This window comes from Monodon monoceros, unplaced genomic scaffold (genome assembly GCF_005190385.1).
Source record: "Monodon monoceros isolate NGI ecotype Baffin Bay Population unplaced genomic scaffold, NGI_Narwhal_1 Super_Scaffold_11, whole genome shotgun sequence".
NCBI classification, from domain to species: domain Eukaryota; kingdom Metazoa; phylum Chordata; class Mammalia; order Artiodactyla; family Monodontidae; genus Monodon; species Monodon monoceros.
Window position 1 is genome coordinate 53,095,716 of NW_021703767.1, and position 14,055 is coordinate 53,109,770.

General features: G+C 36.9%; 1 long non-coding RNA gene across 3 annotated transcripts; it reads right to left on the reverse strand.

The window, feature by feature from the left end:
* Positions 1-2,804: 2,804 nt before the first annotated feature.
* Positions 2,805-13,292, reverse strand: LOC114890830. Of its 3 annotated transcripts, none has more exons than XR_003792368.1 (5): positions 13,185-13,272; positions 10,030-10,179; positions 5,479-5,582; positions 4,073-4,184; positions 2,805-3,726 (listed from the first exon to the last, which is right to left on the reverse strand). It is a non-coding gene; the product is annotated as an uncharacterized LOC114890830 (long non-coding RNA). The 3 variants fall into 3 exon arrangements; XR_003792366.1 differs by lacking the exon at positions 13,185-13,272 and adding an exon at positions 10,696-11,846; XR_003792367.1 differs by lacking the exon at positions 10,030-10,179 and having other exon boundaries at positions 2,807-3,726; positions 13,185-13,292.
* Between the last annotated feature and the right edge of the window lie 763 nt (positions 13,293-14,055).

Below are 14,055 nucleotides of genomic sequence, written 5' to 3' on the forward strand. Positions count from 1 at the left end.
TCTACTTCTGTGTCTCTATTTCTGTTTTGAAAATAAGATCACATATACCATTTTTCTAGATTCTACATATATGTGTTAATATACGATATATGTTTTTCTCTTTATGACTTACTTCACTCTGTATGACAGTCTCTAGGTCCATCCATGTCTCTACAAATGACCCAATTTCGTTCCTTTTTACGACTAACATTCCATTGTATATATGTACCATATCTTCTTTAACCATTCCTCTGTTGATGGACCTTTAGGTTGCTTCCATGTCCTGGCCACTGTAATTAGTGCTGAAGTGAACAATAGGGTGCATGTGTCTTTCTGAACTATGGTTTTCTCAGGGTATATGCCCAGTAGTGGGATTGCTGGGTCATATGGTAGTTTTATTTACAGTTTTTTAAGGAACCTCCACATTGTTCTCAATAGTGGCTGTACCAATTTACATTTCCACCAACAGTGTAGGAGGGTTCCCTTTTCTCCATACCCTCTCCAGCATTTATTGTTTGTAGATTTTTTGATGATGGCCATTCTGACTGGTGTGAGGTGATACCTCATTGTAGCTTTGATGTGCATTTCTCTAATGATTACTGATGTTGAGCATCTTTTCATGTGTTTGCTGGCAATCTGTGTATCTTCTTTGGAGAAATGTCTATTCAGGTCTTCTGCCCATTTTTGGATTGGGTTGTTTTTTTGTTATTGAGCTCCATGAGCTGCTTATGTATTATGGAGATTAATTCTTTGTCAGTTGCTTCATTTGCAAATATTTCCTCCCATTCTGAGGGTTGTGTTTTCATCTTGCTTATGGTTTCCTTTGCTATGCAAAACCTTTAAGTTTCATTAGGTCCAAATTGTTTATTTTTGTTTTTATGTCCATTTCTCTAGGAGGTAGGTCAAAAAGGATCTTCCTGTGATTTATATCATAGAGTGTTCTGCCTATGTTTTCCTCTAAGAGTTTGATAGTGTCTGGCCTTACATTTAGGTCTTTAATCCATTTTGAGTGTATTTTTGTGTATGGTGTTAGGAAGTGCTCTAATTTCATTCTTTTACATGTAGCTGCCCAGTTTTCCCAGCACCACTTATTGAAGAGGCTGTAGTTTCTCCATTGTACACTCTTGCCTCCTTTATAAAAGATAAGTTGACCATATGTGTGTGGGTTTATCTCTGGGCTTTCTATCCTGTTCCATTGATCTATATTTCAATTTTGTGCCAGTACCATACTATCCAGATTACTGTAGCTTTGTAGTATAATCTGAAGTCCGGGAGTTCCTCCAGCTCCGTTTTTCTTTCTCAAGATTACTTTAGCTGTTCAGGGTATTTTGTGTTTCCATACAAATTGTGAATTTTTTTGTTCTAGTTCTGTGAAAAATGCCATTGGTAATTTGATAGGGATTGCATTGAATCTATAGATTGTTTTGGGTAGTAAAGTCATTTTCACAATGTTGATTCTTCCAATCTAAGAACATGGTATATCTCTCTATCTCTTTGTATCATCTTTAATTTCTTTCACCAGTGTCTTATAGTTTTCTGCATACAGGTCTTTTGTCTCCTTAGGTAGGTTTATTCCTAGGTATTTTATTTCTTTGTTGCAATGGTCAATGGGAATGTTTCCTTAATTTCTCTTTCAGATGCTTAATCATTAGCGTATAGGAATGTAAGAGATTTCTGTGCATTAATTTTTTATCCGGCTACTCTACCAAATTCATCGATTACCTCTAGTAGTTTTCTGGTAGCATCTTTAGGATTTCCTATGTATAGCATCATGTCATCTGCAAACAGTGACAGTTTTACTTCTTTTCTGATTTGGATTCCTTTTATTTCTTTTGCTTCTCTGATTGCAGTGGCTAAAAATTCCAAAACTATGTTGAATAATAGTGGTGATAGTGGGCAACCTTGTCTTGTTCCTGATCGTAGAAGAAATGGTTTCAGGTTTTCACCATTGAGAATGATGTTGGCTGGGGGTTTGTCATATATGGCCTTTATCATGTTGAGGTAAGTTCCCACTATGCCTACTTTCTGGAGAGTTTTTATCATAAATGGCTGTTGAATTTTGTCAAAAGCTTTTTCTGCATCTATTGAGATGATCATATGGTTTTTATCCTTCAATTTGTTAATATGGTGTATCACATTGATTGATTTGCATATATTGAAGAATCCTTGCATTCCTGGGATAAACCCCACTTGATCACAGTGTATGACCCTTTTAATGTGCTGTTGGATTCTGTTTGCTAGTATTTGGCTGAGGATTTTTGCATCTATGTTCATCAGTGATACTGGCCTGTGGTTTTCTTTTTTTGTGACATCTTTGTCTGTTTTTGGTATCAGGGTGATGGTGGCCTCGTAGAATGAGTTTGGGAGGGTTCCTCCCTTTGCTATAGTTTGGAAGAGTTTGAGAAGGATAGGTGTTAGCTCTTCTCTAAATGTTTGATAGAATTTTACTGTGAAGCCATCTGGTCCTGGCTTTTGTTTGTTGGAAGATTTTTAATCACAGTTTCAATTTCACTGCTTGTGATTGGTCTTTTATATTTTGAAAGAAGGTATTCTTAACAGCAAGATGGAATGTGTAGCAGGACACAAAACTCACTGCAGAAACACAGGACAAAGAACCTATGAAAGTGGGCTTCCCTGGTGGTGCAGTGGTTGAGAGTCCGCCTGCCGATGTAGGGGACGCAGGTTCGTGCCCCGGTCTGGGAAGATCTCACATGCCGTGGAGCGGCTGGGCCTGTGAGCCATGGCCGCTGAGCCTGTGCATCCAGAGCCTGTGCTCCACAACGGGAGAGGCCACAACACTGAGAGGCCCACGTACCGCAAAAAAAAAAAAAAAAAAATCTATGGTAAGTTTTGAAGTTATGCTTACCTTCTAAGCCTATGCTTGTTCCTCTTCTCACTCCCTGAGTAAGTTTCTCTCGCAACTATAAACTCAGTGAACATCTTTATCCAGATAACTTACACATTTATATTTCTATAAAAAACTGCTCCTCTAAACTCTAGATTCATATATCTAATGCCTATTGAGACCTCTTGAGTCTCTTTAAGACATCTCAAACTCAATATGTCCCAAACCGAACTTATCATCTCTTCATCCCTCTTCTAGTGTTCCTTACGTCAGTGACTGGCTTCGTCATCCACCCTGTTACAGAAGCCTGGAGACCAGGAGTCAGTCTGACAGTCCTGACAGGTCCCTCTTCCTTAGATTTCTCATTCAACCTACCACCAAGTTACATGAAATATCACCTCCTTAACATATTCTCTCCATCTCCACCATCACCAGTCATTTAATCTACCATAATAAATTCCTTGCTCAATTACAATCACCTTTAAACTAGTATACCTTTTAGTACTCTAGATACTCTTTAATTAACTCTTGAAGCTTTTACCAGAGTGATTTTTTAATTTTTTTAAAGCACATTTAATCATGTCACATCTCTGAAGAAGCAGAGCTTTCCATTGCTCTTAGGATAAAGACAAAACTTGTCCTCACAGCTTACCAGGCCCTGCATGGTGTTGATCTGTCTACTTCTCTAGTCTTATCTCATATCACACTCTTCCTCTATCCTTGTTCTCCAGGCATGTGGGACTTTCTGTACCTTTTCTTTATCTTGCTCTCTGTCACCACAGGATGTTCTTTTCCTTCAGTGTGGCAAGAATCTATCTTCTTTCTTTATCTAGTTGACTCTTTTCCTTTTTCAGTTTCTTCAGCACAATAACCTTTTCTTCATGGAGGTGTTCTTGATCTTTCTAAAAAGGCCAAATTCCTCTTTTATAGAAATGTGTAATACCATATACCCCTCCTTTGTTTCACTTGTCCTATTTGAATTTTTACATTTATTTGTATTATTATTTTACATGTTTGTCATCCCCTCTAGACTGTAAAATCTATAACAGAGGAACACTCTCTGTTTTTACTCGCCATTTGATGTAGTCTGAATGTGTATATATGTTGAAAATTTATTTGTTGAAATTCTGTTGCCCAATGTGATAGTGTTAGGAACTGAAGCCTTTGGGAGGTGATTAGGTCATGAGGGTAGAATCTTCATGAATGAAATGAATGCCCTTTTACAAAGGCTCCAGAGAGCTAGCTCACCCTTTTACAGAGAGGGCACGGAGAGAAGTCAGCAGTCTACAGCTCAGAAGAGGGTCTTCACCAGACACTGAATCCTCCAGCACCATAATCTTGGACTTTCCAGCTTTCAAGACTGTGAGAAATAAATTTCTGTTGTTTATAAGCTACCAAGTCTATGGCATTTTGTCATAAGCAGCTTAAATAGACCACTAAGACACCATTACCTCCCCAGTGTCTTTTGACAGTAAGTTGCACAAAGTATGTGCTAAATAACAATTTAAATGTTGTTGAAAGAATCAACCTTTGACAATGCTATGCTGCTTAAACAGTTTGTTCCCTGAGTATTTCAAGATGACAGATTAAATTAATGTGTACAACTGACTATAGATTCAGGTGATATGGATGAATTATTCACAAGGATTGTCCATGTCCAAGAGATACTTAAAAAAAAAATGGGGGCTTCCCTGGTGGCGCAGTGGTTGAGAGTCCACCTGCTGATGCAGGGGACACAGGTTCGTGCCCCGGTCCGGGGGGATCCCACATGCCACGGAGCGGCTGGGCCCGTAAGCCATGGCCGCTGAGCCTGTGCGTCCGGAGCCTGTGCTCCGCAACGGGAGAGGCCACAACAGTGAGAGGCTCACGTACCGCAAATAAAAAAAAAAAAAAAAAAAAAAAAGGCCATAGAGAAGGCAGGAAAATGAGAATCTCATCTCTTAGGATTATACATGTCCTACTTTCTTTCCTCTTTTAACAAATTCTTAGTCTATTCTTAAGATCAGTTTCCAAGTCAGCTACTCAAAAGAACATGTGCCTTTCTTGGCTGCTTCCTCAAAACATCATGTTTCAGTTGGGAATCAGAGGGAAATTAAAGTCATCTGAAACTTCACCTCCACTGGTTTTGATTTGATGGCTCCAAATTGTTCTATAAATAGTTGTGTAAAATCATAACAAGCAAACAATACATAAATAAAAATAAAAAATAAATCTTTGGAAACATAGTGCTTGCTTATCCAGACTAAGTTGGTTAAAGAAAAAAATTTACAAGAATTTGACTCAGCTCTACAAAGTTCTTGTAAAAGCATGTGTGGCTTATTTTTGTCCAAGAACATGAAAATATCTACTTTGATTTAAAATAAAGTTTATGACCAGTCTGCCTTTTTTTTTTACATTTGCTGTCAAATGCTACAAATGTTATCAATTCATGAGCTCTGACTTGAGTGAATGGTAAAGGAGGCCATGTCAAGTGGATTGGCCTAAGTTTAATAATCTAATGCAAAGATGTTCATATTAGCTTAGAATATCCAGCCAGTGATTTAAGAAAATGTATAAATTGTAGCTGAAGTGGAAAAAATTAATAGCACTTTAATTTGCCTTAATTTACTAAAACAAAACGGTTTAATTTACTAAAAACTAAAACAAAAACAAACCTTCTCCTTTTGAGAAGACAGAGTATTGTAGTTCACACTCCTTTGGACACTGGCGAGGCAGATCCCCCGGATTGGTGAGAACAACTTAATCTCTAACTTGTGAACTGGAAAAGTGAGAAAAAGAGTACATGTATCATAGCATGCATGAGCAGATTAAATAAAATCACTTTGAGAAAATATCTGGCATGCATTGGGAATTCAATAAAAATTCGTTTCTTTCTTTTTTAGTATTAGTCTCAGGGATGACTGTTAGAATGAGGATTAGATAACAGCTTCTTTCATGAATGATTATGAGTCAGAATTAAAAGCAACACTTAATAGAAATCAACCAAGTGACATTTCCCAAATAAATATATACAAAGTATTGTTATCACTGTATCAATTAATTCCTGTTACACAAAGAAAAATGCTACTTTTTGTTAAAGCATGATAAAGAACTAAATTAGAGAAATCATCTCTCAGTCTGGATTCATTTTTCTTGAAGCAAAACCAGTGGTTCTCCTGGAGATTAAGAAAAAAAATTTTATCAGTAGGCATAAAGGAAGGAAGGAAGGAAGGAAAGAGATATGAGGTGTTATGCGATTTTATTCCTTGCTCATCCACTCGTTTTCTCAGTGACCTTATTTCCTAATATTGACAGTGATATCCTGTATTTCATAACATTTGTGAGGTGAAAAAGGAAACATAAATATTTCTACAGTATTAAAGATGTTCTGAAAATAAAAAAGACCATCATTACATTCTCCTGCTTATTATATTTCAAAAGCAATCATTGTTATATGAATTCTTCTGTTACCCTTTGCTTTAAGTCCTCAAGTTGAATATGCATGTGCATCATTCTGTACATGTGAAAGTGAGTTCTAAACTTCTCTCTCAATATAAGTCAATATCAGTGCTATTACTTTTTACTATGTGAATTTCAAAGTTAAGAATGAAACGTAACATTCCGTTTAGCATCCCTCTCTGATTCTGTGTTTTACCTGTAAAAAAAAAAAAAAAAGGTTGTCATAAAGATAAGAAAAAGAAAGAGGAGAAAATTTTTTAAAAATATGTTAAACCAGAGATTAAGATACATGGTTAGAATGTGATTTGGCAATAATGAGAATGAAAAGAATTGTAAAGATAGAAAGAGACAAAATCTCAAGAGGCATGCAAACAGAAATCAAAACACATGCACAAAAAAACGTAGCACAGACTTCATATGTATACTGAGAAAAGAACTTTTATTAAAAAACGAAACAAAAGTTTAGGAACATACCTTTGTATCTAACTAGGGACAATTTGATCTTGTGAACTTTTAGAACAAAATTCGTATTTTTAAATTGCAATTCTAAAGATAGAAGCACACCTTCTGTTGTACATATTTGTTCTGATGTCAAAAGAATTTACTCAGGGGCTTCCTTGGTGGCGCAGTGGTTGAGAGTCCGCCTGCCGATGCAGGGGACACGGGTTCGTGCCCCGGTCCGGGAAGATCCCACATGCCACGGAGCGGCTGGGCCTGTGAGCCATGGCCACTGAGCCTGTGCGTCTGTAGCCTGTGCTCCGCAACGGGAGAGGCCACGACAGTGAGAGGCCCGCGTACCGCAAAAAAAAAAAAAAAAAGTTTACTCAGGGTCAAATCCACCTTGTAAGTCCCCACATTTCCAACTCAAGTCTACAAGTAAGTGCAGTCTTACATTTAAGCATCAGTATTAAATATGGACTTTTGTTGAATTTTAGCATAGGGATGTATTTATTTTAAATAAAATGAAATCAGATATACTCATGTGTTTCTTCATCCATATTAGGGAACTTATGTGGCTTATTTTCTGACTCTCTATTATCCTTATTAGTTGTATAACACTATGGTTAAATTAATTAAATGCTCTTGGATTTCAAGGAACAGCTGCTTCCTAAGGTGATGAGCTGGTTTATCAATTACTCAGGGACACTTCTTATCTCAGCACTTAAGTCATCCGGTTCCAGAGAAAAGTGGAGTCTTATTCTGGACACGATAACAGCTGTAGTAGTCCAACAGTCTCTGTAGAATCTTGCGATTCTGGACACTTAACTTTTTTCTGTCTCTGCTTCTCTCTACGTTTGTATCTATTTTCCATCTTGTGGCTTCTGTTTAATCATGGCTTTTATTGCCTTGTGGCATCTGCATACCCTCTCCGTCTTGAGTATTTTTCAGTTTCTACGATACCTGTAAGCTTCCGTGTGTGTGTGTGCATGTATGTGTGCAAGTATGTGTGTAATTTACAAAACTGTAAGAGAAGAAATGGTTTTATCAATTAATCATTATCTTCATAGGACTTGCACTGGCACCTAAAAATAGCTGCCTGTAGTCAGGCACTGTTCTCAACTCCATTTAGTTGAGACCATGGTGACTGTATTACATGGTCTAAGACACAGAGACCTTTGTGTGAAGAATGGTCTGCAGTTATTTTAATGAATGAATCTGAAGGTATGGTTAGCGCCTATGCTATGGCCTGTTTAATATGGTAGCACTTTTTATACTTCATGAGTTCTAAACATTTTACAAGTTCATGTGACCATGGTATGTGAACTACATAATTTATGAAAAATCCTGCTTTGTCTCCTACATGTCCTTGAAGTTAAAAGCACTTAGGAAAACACTAGGTTGAGTGCATTGTACAGCATTACCCTAAGAGGTAAGCTATTACATATCTACTGATCCCATTTATATGAGTTAATGCAGCTTTCACTGGAAACTGAGTTCCTGATTGAGTTCATTGCACTTGACATCACACTACACTGCCTTTGACCATTTTATTTAAATATGGAATTAATAAGTTAAGACAATTTGTGGTTGGTGGAAGAGATAATAATTATATTGTGGTAGTTCATTTATATATTGAGGGAAAATGGTAAACAAGTGAACACTTAAACAAAACACAATTATTTTATGAAGGTTTAGTGAGCCCATACTTGTAACTCTATACTTACCTATGGTTACAAATCTGCAAAAATGATTTAATGGTTTCTAAAAAAGTCCAAGAACAAAGAAAACAAGCTTCTACAGGAGAAATACTGAATAATACATTTTTTTTTTTGGCCTGGAAAAGTAAAGGTTAAGTTCATAAGAATAAGGCAGGGCAAACATAATGAATATGGACTTATTTGACAAATTACAGCTGTAGAACTTGCTCGAGTGATGTTACTCAAATAAGAGATGCAGGATAAAAATCTATGTAAGTTCAAGAAAGGTTTTAGTAATTTCCTGGAAAGTAAAATGTTCAGAGATGTTGTTAGATGATCTAAATGTTAGATGATGTTTATACATATGAAATGTATTACTAATTTTGATTGAAGAATTTTTTCCCTAAGTATAAAAATAGCACATTATCATTGTAAGCAATGCAGAAAATATGGGAAATGAATAGAGAAGAAAGAAAAATTAAAACAGCCGACTTTCAGGGGCAATCACTTCCAGACGTGTGTGTGTGTATGTGTGTGCACGTGTGTGTATGTGTGTGTATATATATACACACACACGTGCGCACACACACACACAAAATGTGCGTGTGTATTCCAATGACCAATATTTAGGCAAGGGGAAAAATCACCTTCTTTGCCTCACTACTGTGCTCAGTCTGTTGTGCAATCATCTAATCACTCTTTAGTGTCAATTTCCTCCCAGGTCATTTTAGCAGATGCTGTTGGTACCCTGTCCATATTTCCTCATTTCTCTGGAGCTTCCCTATCCACTGTGGCACAGTGAGTAATCCCATTCCTTAATGCTCTCCTTATTGCTCCTCTTCCCTTCTCTGCTCACTCTGTACCTCCTCACTGTACTTCCCTCTCAAATAAACCACTTGAATTCAAAATCATGTCTTGGAGTCTGTTTTTTGCAGAAACCAAATTATTATGGTCATAAACAACAGCAGACAGACAGTGGGTTTTCAAAATAGGCCTTCAGAGAGAATTGGAAGTTTTATACCACCAAATTTAATGCAAAAAGAAAACTATATGTAGCTTTATTATTGTTTCATCACAGCTGTGTTTTTTACCAGGACTTTTTTTCACTGTTCATCCCTCCTCTGGTTCTGTTGTAGTGAGGCAGCCTGGTGTTCGGGAAAGAGCCTGAGAGGAGACACAGGCAGAAATATACTCATGCCTTGGCTCCACCACTAGTCAGTAATCTAACCTCTCTGAGCCACAATTTCTTCATCTATAAAATAGGGGTAAAATACCTGCTTTTCCAACCTCACAGGCTTTTTACAAGCCTTAAATGAGTTGTGGCAGAGTGTTTTCTGTGCAATAGTTTAGGAGATAACAGGAACTGGTAACAAATTTAGCTTTGATCTCCACCTCACACTTCCTTTGCTGTTGTGCGTTTATGTACTTGGTAACTTTGCCTAACTTTCTTCAGAGTTCCATGTGTTGACTTCAGGACTTGAACTTCATGTTATCTATTCAGCTATGGATGCACAAAGACTGACTGTTAACAGTCATTTATGGTGCTGAGGGAAAAAATACAGTATTTTCCTCATGGAGGTCTTTGCTGCAGCAAGAGCCCAGCTACAGTTCTCCCACAAAGAAACCTACCTAACACCAGATGTCTTCTCATAATTCCTGAGCAGGAAGTTCAAAGCATATGGTTCTCCCACTTAAGAGCAGTTGGGGGGAGGTCTCTGCTACCACACAATTTTGGAGTCAGAAATTCTCGCTTCCTCTAGAAGCAGCCATCTGGAATCACTATTAGTAAAGCAAAGAGATCCAATTACAAGCATCTATTTGTAGGGGAAACTCCTGTCAGGTTTTAAAGGAAACTCATCTATGGGGCCAAGGCCTGGCCCCATTACCTATGGGAAATAAACTCAGGCACAAAGATAGGCTCTCTATCAGAGAAAAAATGAAAAGGAAGGAGAAATGGAAACAAACTAGACCTTGCAATTTTTTTCATTATTTAAATCATTTTAAAATAAAATAAGATTTTATTTTAAACTTCTTTTATAATTTCTGTTTTTAAAGATTACAGAATACGGTTTTCTTCCACAGCAGAGAGGGAGCAGTCAAGCTCAAGTTACAAGCGAGGAAAAAGATGAAAGTTTAGAAAGCCTTAGAACTTTGCTGACTTAACAGGCAGAAGGCCGGGGAAAGGCTGAAAGACAGGAAATAATGATTACTATTTATGCTCTATTTCATAGTTTCCACTTTGGTTAAACTAACTGGAAGGAAACAAGTGATTAGGTTACTTGTGTCATCACTTACATCAGTAGGTTTATTTTTTTGTTATTGTTTGTTTTTGTTTTTTTGTTTTTCCAGCATCAAGATTTAATTAAGGGAGCATTTCATTGTAGTGAATATACTGATGATTGTAAATGTGACTCCTCATTACAGCCTTAAAAGTTCTGAAACACCAAAGCACAAAGATGTCAATTATATATCCAAACTACAGGTACAAAACAAGTACATGTATTTTCCATGCTCCAAAATTGAGTACACACTGTACTGTCATAGGGAAGGGGTTTACCAATGAAGACCTGACAATGAAGTACTCAAGACTGATATACCAAAATAAAATATAACGTAGGAGTTTATTAAAACAAGTTTGACAATAGCAGAGAGGACCCTTTTCATTTCTGAGCAAAAATGCATTTCGTTATACATACTCTCTCCTAAAATGAATAAACCGGTCACTTGAGAATGCTCTGTTTATTTCCTCTATTACACTACAACATTCTCCATGTCTTTGGAAAAAAATATATTGTGCAGGAACTGTGGGATAAGCATGCATGTGGATGGAACAGAACAATTGCACTGTTTCTTACAACTCACTTCTAGATAAGGAGGAAGTGTTATTCATTAGTATGGCCCAGTCTTAGCCAATATTCAGTTTGGAAAGACACTGGGTTAAGATCAGAACGATCTGAAATTCCAAGTTCTAGAATTGATGATTTTATATGCCATTGTATTAGTCAGGCTTCTTTTTTTTTTTTTTTCGTAATTTTTATTGGAGTATAGCTCATCTACAATGTTGTGTTAGTTTCTACTGTACAGCAAAGTGAATTGGCCACACGTACACATATATCCACTCTTCTTTACATTCCCCTCCCATACGGGTCATTCTAGAGTATTGAGAAGAGCTCCCTGAGCTACACGGCAGGTCCCTACTAGCTATCTACCCTTACATATAGTAGTATGTATATGTTAATCCCAATCTCCCACCCCTCCACCGCACAACCACAAGTTTGCCCTCCACATCTGTGGCTCTACCTCTGCTCTGCAAACAAGTTCTAGTCAAACTTCTTCAGTCATTAATTACAACTCAATTCAAATCGGCTGGAACATATACACACTACTATACATAAAATAGATAACTAACAAGGACCTACAGTGTAGCATAGGGAACTATACTCAATATTTTGTAATAACCTATATATATATACATATATATATATAGCACTTTGCTGTACACCTGAAACCAACACAACATTGTAAATCAACTACACTTCAATTAAAAAACTCAAAAAATCCCTAAAAAAATAGGCCAAAGAACAGCTTTTATTAAGAATTAATAATGATATAATATATAATAATCAAGAACTAATAAGGTATTGAGAAAAAGGATTATTACTGACTGATACACATAACTGAAAAGCCCAAGCATGGCTAGATTCCAAGACTCAGATGATGTTAACAGGATTCTGCCTCCCTCCACCCCTCGGTTTGGCTCCCTTCTCACTGGGATTCACTTTCACGCAGACTCTCCAAACATGTGGTAATAAAAGTGGCATTCAGCAGCTCTAAGTTTAAATCCTACCAGCAGTACTCTGAGACAAATAGCTTCTCTTTCTAAAGGGTTCCAGTACATTGACTAATTGGCCTGATCCGGTTCATGCACCAACCTCAGTACCAGTCTCTCTGGGCAGGGAAAGTGTGATACATCAAACCTGGGCAGGGTCACCTTCCACAGTAACCACACTGCCGATTTATAAAGGATTCATTTCCCCCAAGAAAATTTCAGATACTGTTGCAAGTTGAATAGGGTAGATTCTGGGCAGAAAAAATAGCAGATATTCATTACTATTATCTTAAGACCGTAACCACTTAACCATATTTCTCAGATAAAGGGGTTTACTGAAATAGCTATGTGTGTGGTGGTGAAGTAGTTTTAGTTTTGAAAAAGACATTAACCTTTCTTATTCAAGGAGAATGAGAGTAATTGCCCAATCTTATTCTCATGTCTCAAGCTAAACGTTTTTGTTACAAAGATAGGGAAATATTGAAATCTGCATTGGTGTATACCGTAGTTCGATCACAGAGGTGGTTGTAAATTTAGCGTTAGAGATCAGAGGTTACAGACCACAGTAAACAAAATATCATCCCTGGAACTCTATCTTCATGCCAGGTTTTATTCATCTCTGTTCTCCTGCATGAATTTTAACAGTATCAATGAAGAATATCTTTACAAATGCAAAATCTTTCATACAGAATTTTCCTTTTTTTTTTGCCTGTATGAATTTAACTCTATTTATCCCTTTAAAAAGTGCCCTGATCAGGTTCCTTTTTAAAAACAATAAAACAAAAAAAGAGGTGAGCACCTACCATGTGCTAACCATTGGACTGGAGGTCATACACATGAACTCACATTCATATGAAGTAGAGGCATTACCTGGTTATGCAGATGAAGAAACTATTTTCCCTTCCCCTGAATTCCTCCACCACTTAGAGTTGGCAGCAAAAAAGTTGGCACTTACCTGTGGCATCTGCATTGTTTAATCATTGTTTCCAATAGATTTATCTTAACCCCAAACGGGGTTTTCAAGTCTTTTGAGGACGGAGACATTGTAGAATATTGAGTAGATGCTTAATAAATGCTTCTAGATGGTTACATCTTAGGTTTATCACCTAATGCAATGTGACTTCGGTCTAATCTTAAGATCAAGGAAGTTTGATTTTCAGTGAACAGGAAATAAAACAGGCATACATGCTAATATAAAACCTCATTGTCGGCTGTATGACTTCAGTGTAAAATATAATCTCTCTGCTTACCTGTCCAATGTTATTAGACCAATGAAAAGGAAAGGTCGTGGTATAGAAAAGAAAGAAATTCTGTGTCATAGTCATAACTGTAAAGAAGAAAGATCTACAATCACTCTAAAGATACCAATGTAAGGTATAAACCAGTGTCTCTCAAACCATTTGTAGTGAAAGGCTAGTCTTACCGCATCCCCCTGCCAATCTATTCTGGATTAATAATTTTGTAAAATACATAAAAAATGAATTAGCAAAAAAATGAATTACTAAAAAAGAGAAATACAAAATATATCCCATTTTTTAACTCTCAGATTCAGTAGACAAAAATTACCATGTCAAATTGCCATGAATGTTTACTCTAAATGCCTAAATGACTGTCAGTGATTAATCATACATAGTTTGTGAACCAACCACAGTCTGCAGACCCACACCTGGAGAAGGACTGGTATAAATCTTAATCCTATCTAAAGATCAAGTTGCTTACTAAATACAAGCAATTAAAAAAATCCCCAAACAACAAAGAAACAAGAACTACATTATTTTTAGTTGGGGAACTTTCCTGCTGGCCAGAGAAATAGACCTTGGGTAGCA